The following is a 5191-nucleotide window of genomic DNA, read 5'->3' as shown; positions in this document are numbered from 1 at the left end:
TTTTTTTGAGACAGGATCTTGCTCTGTCACCCAGGCCGGAGTGCAGTGGCATGATCATAGCTCACTGCAGACTTGACCTCTGGGGCTCAAGCAATTGTCCCACTTCAGCCTCGCAGGTAGCTGGGACTACAGGCACTTGCCATCACACTTGGCTAATTAAAAAATTTTTTTGGTAGATATGGTCTTGCTATGTTGCTCAGGCTACCATATTGTGTTGGTTAGAAGGAAGTCACAGATTCTGCTTATCTTCAAGGGGAGGAGGGCTATACAACAGCATGAACAATAGGAAGTGGGGACCATGGGAGCAACCTAGAGTCTGTCACCAAACACAGATTACAGTGGGAGTACAAAAAGAACATAATCTAATTTGAGGAGGGAGATGATCTTCCTGAGAAAGTAAAGTTTAAATTGAGACCTACAGAGTACTTAGCAGTTAGCCAGGTGACATCTCATTACAAAAGGAGTAGGCTGGAGATAAGCATTCTAGGCAGAAGAAACAGTCTCTTCATAGGCTTAGATGAGTGAAGTCTGAGGTGCAACTGAGGATCTGAAAGAAGTCCAGGATGGCCAGAGCAGATGGTGAAGGAGAGACTGGTGATTGATGAAATGATGTTGCAGAGGTAAGCAGAGGTTTGTTGTTGAGGATCTCATCATTTATAGAGGTCCTCAGGGAGAAGGATTTGGGACTTTATCTTACAGGACTTGCTTTTAAGCCGGGCATAATGTGTTCTGTCCGATATGCTTTCTAAAAAGATTGCTCTGATTGCAAGACATCAAATGAATTGGAGAGGGTAAGAATAGATTCAGTTTGTTAGTGGTCCAGTTGAAAGATATGATGTGATTTGTATATCACAGGTGGGGTGGGGGGCTTGGCAATGAGGATGGAAAAAAGTGAAATTATTTGAAATATTAAACATATTTTAAATTTTACCAATTTTTTTTTCTTGAGACGGAGTCTCGCTCTGTCACCCAGGCTGGAGTGTAGTGGTATGATCTCAACTCACTACAACCTCTGCCACCTGGGTTCAAGCAATTCTCCTGCCTCAGCCTCCCTAGTAGCTGGGATTACAGGTGCGCACCACCAGGTACGCGCCACCATGTCTGGCTAATTTTTGTGTTTTAGTAGAGACAGAGTTTTACCATGTTGGCCAGGCTAGCCTTGAACTCTTGACCTCAAGTGATCCACCTGCCTCGGCCTCCCAAAGTTCTGGGGTTACAGGCATGCACTACCACACCTGGGTAAAATTTACCAATTTAAATATGCTTGCAAAAATTGAGATATTTAGAGCGTGGTATCTGTAGCATTTGGTGAATGGTTGATGTGATGTTGAAGTGAAAGAAGATTCAAAGATGATTTTAAGTTTGAGCAATGATGTTTAAATCCTGAAGGAAGAGCACATTTGATGAATTCAGATTTGTACTAGAGTGTGAGGTCCTTATGGGACCTCCACATGAAACTGATCAACAAATAATTGCTATACAAATCTGGAGCTCAAGAAGACAGATCTGGCTTGGAAATGTAGATTTTTTTTTTTTTTTTTTGAGATGAGGTCTTACTCTGTCACCCAGGCTGGATTACAGTGGCGGGAACATGGCTCACTGCAACCTGGAAATGTAGTTTTAAGAGCCATTAACATGGAGTAATTGAGCCATACTCAGTGGCTTGCATCTGTAATCCTTGCAATTTGGGAGGCTGATGTGGCAGGATTACTTGAGGACAGAAGTTTGAGAGTAGCCTGGACAATGTGATGAGACATGCCATTTCTTAAAAACATACACACACGGCCGGCTGTGGTGGCTCATGCCTGGAATCCCAGCATTTTGGGAGGTCAAGGCGGGTAAAACACCTGAGGTCAGGAGTTCCAGACCAGCCTGACCAAGATGGTGAAAACCCATCTCTACTAAAAATACAAAAATTATCTGGGCATGGTGGCAGACGCCTGTAATCCCAGCTACTCAGGAGGCTAAGGCAGGAGAATCACTTAAACCTGGGAGGTGGAGGGTGCAGTGAGCTGAGATGGCACCATTGCACTCCAGCCTGGGCACAGAGTGAGTCTTTGTCTCAAAAAAAGCTCAAAAAACAAAAAATAAAACATATATACACACACAGTAGGCCAGGCACAGTGGCTTACACCTATAATTCCAGCACTTTGGGAGGCTGAGGTAGGTGGATCACCTGAAGTCAAGAGTTTGAGACCAGCCTGGCAAACGTGGTAAAACTCTCATTTCTACTAAAAATTCAAAATAATTAGCTGGATGCAGTGGCAGGTACCTGTAATCCCAGCTGCTTGGGAGGCTGAGGCAGGAGAATTGCTTGAACCCAGGAGGCAGAGGTTGCAGTGAGCTGAGATTGTGCCATTGCATTCCAGCCTGGGTGACGAGAGCGAAACTCCATCTCAAAAACAAAAAACAGAACACACACACACACACACACACACACACACACACACACACACAAAACAAAACAAAACAAAAAAAACCCAACAACAACAACAACAGTAGAGTAGCTGAAGCCATGGATATAAATGAGATTATACAAGATCTGGAAATACACCAAAAATAGAAGAGGGCCTGGGACCAAGCATTGAGAAACTCCAACATTTAAGAGTGAAGAAAGGAAGGAAAAACTGGCAAAGGAACCTGAATAGGAGTAGCAAGAAAGATGAGAGAACCAGTGTGTGTATACGTGTATCTGTGTTAGTGAATGAGTGAAAAAGAGAGACTTGATGAAGAAATATGAACCTAAGATAAGCATAAAATTTGTGTTATTTTAGCTGTACTCTGTAACAGTATCTACCTTGTAGTGTTACAGAGATCAAATGAAATATATATAGCACTTTGTGCAATGCCTAGTACACCAAGGAAATAGCAACTTCTATTTTTGATGTTGTATTTTCTCTCAGTTTTACATGGCAGTCCAAATTTGATCTTAGGTCAGCCCAGTATTTTTTATTTTTTATTTTTTTTCAGACAGAATCTTGCTCTGTCACCTCGGCTGGAGTGCACTGGTGCGATTGTTGCTCACTACAGTCTCTGCCTCACTGGTTCAAGTGATTCTCATGCCTTAGCTTCCTGGGTAGCTGGGAATACAGGCATGCACCACCACGCCCAGCTAATTTTTTTTTTTTTTGAGGTGGAGTTTTGTTCTTGTTGCCCAGGCTGGAGTGCAATGGCATGCAACCTCTGCCTCCTGGGTCAAAGCAATTCTCCTGCCACAGCCTCCTGAGTAGCTGGGATTATAGCCTGAGTAGCTGGGATTACAGGCATGCACTACCACGCCCAGATAATTTTGTATTTCTAGTAGAGACGGGGTTTCTCCATGTTGGTCAGGCTGGTCTTGAACTCCCAACCTCAGGTGATCCATCCACCTCGTCCTCCCAAAGTGCTGGGATTATAGGCATGAGCCACAGCTCCCGGCTGTTTGTTTTTTTTTTTTTAATTTTTTTATTTTTAGTAGAGATGGGTTTTCACCATGTTGGCCAGGCTGGTCTTGAACTCCTAGCCTCAAGTGATCCACCCACCTTGACCTCCCAAAGTGTTGGGATTACAGGCGTGAACCACTGCACCCAGCCCCCAGCCCCACTATTTTTTAGATGTGATTTTATTTTTGATGATTATATGAAATGAGATGCCTTGTTTTCTTACCATTATCATATTTTTCCTAGCATGATTGATCATTCCCTCCTTTGTGCCTTCTGTTTGTTTTATACAGACTTTTATTAGAGCAATGATACCTTTTTGGGGGGGGGGCTTGGCCAGGTGCAGTGGCTTACGCCTGTAGTCCCCGCACTTTAGGAGGCAGAGGTGGGGGTATCACATGAAGCCAGGAGTTTGAGACCAGCCTGGCCAACATGGTGAATCCCCATCTCTACAAAAACTATGAAAATTAGCCAGGTGTATTGGTGCATGTCTGTAATCACAGCTACTCCAGAGGTGAGGAATGAGAATCATTTGAGGCGGAGGTTGCTGTGAGCCAAGATCATGCGACTACACTCCAGCCCAGGTGACCTAGCAATAAATTTGTCTCAAAAAAAAAAAGAAAAAAAGAAAGGAGTCCTTTCTGTGTTGCCCAGGCTGGAGTGCAGTGGCACAATTTTAGCTTACTGTAATCTGAAACTCCTAGGCTCAAGTGATCCTCCTGCCTCAGCCTCTTGAATGGCTAGAACTACAGGCATGTGCCACCAGCATGCCTGGCTAATTTTTAAATTTTTTTGAGACATAGGGTCTTGCTATGTTGCCCAGGCTTGTCTTGAACTCCTGGGCTCAAGCAATTCTCCCATCTCAGATTCCTGAGTAGCTGAGACTACAGGTGTATGCTACCATGTCTGGCTGGTTTTGAGTCTTGGCTCTACTGCTTACAAACTTTCTTACCTTGACTTCTGTGACTACATTTCCTCATCTGCAAAATGAGAGTTGTATTAATACTCACCTTATAGAGTTATTGAGAAAATATAATGAACTAGTATATGTAAAACACTTAGAATAATGTTATAAATAATTTACCCTATTTAAGGGCTAGTTATTTCTGTTATATAGGCAGCTAATATCTATGGAGCTATTTCTTTGAGCTAGGTACTGTATTAAGAATCTATACACATTTTCTTCCTTGCATAGTATTTATAACAATCTTATAAGTAGTTACACTTTCATTTTATAAATGAGAAAATTGAGGTTCAAAGATGTATAAACTAAAAGAGCTAGTATCTGCCCTCCAGCCTGGGTGATAGAGTGAGACTCTGTCTCAAAAAAAAAAGAGATACCAATGTCATTTTTTGCAGAAATAGAAAAAGCAGTCCTAAAATTGGTATGGAACCGAAAAAGAGCCCAAATAGCCAAAGCAGTCCTGAGCAAAAAGAACAAAGCTGGAGGCATCATACTACCTGACTTCAAAATATATTACAAGGCTATAGTAACCACAACAGCATGGTATTGGTATAAGTCAGACACATAGACCAATGGAACAGAATAAATCCACATTTTTATAGCCAACTAATTTTCAACAAAAGCACCAAGAAAATACACTGGGGACAGGATACTTTCTTCAATAAATGGTGCTGAGAACATGGTATATCTATTTGCAGAAGAATGAAACTGGATCTCCATCTCTTACCATATACAAAAATCAAATCCAGCCATGCCACTGCACTCCAGTCTGGGCAACAGAGTGAGACTCTATCTCAAAAAAAAAAAA

The 5191-nt window shown here is 42.3% G+C and overlaps 1 protein-coding gene across 4 annotated transcripts in view; it reads left to right on the top strand.

The window, feature by feature from the left end:
* TESK2 (testis associated actin remodelling kinase 2) overlaps nucleotides 1-5191 on the top strand; it is a 172968-nt gene that overhangs the window by 64878 nt on the left and 102899 nt on the right. The window lies entirely within an intron of this gene.

The sequence above is a fragment of the Cebus imitator genome, unplaced genomic scaffold (assembly GCF_001604975.1).
Source record: "Cebus imitator isolate Cc_AM_T3 unplaced genomic scaffold, Cebus_imitator-1.0 Scaffold129, whole genome shotgun sequence".
NCBI lineage: Eukaryota > Metazoa > Chordata > Mammalia > Primates > Cebidae > Cebus > Cebus imitator.
Note: the sequence above shows the minus strand (reverse complement) of the source record. Positions and strands in the feature narration are given on the sequence as shown.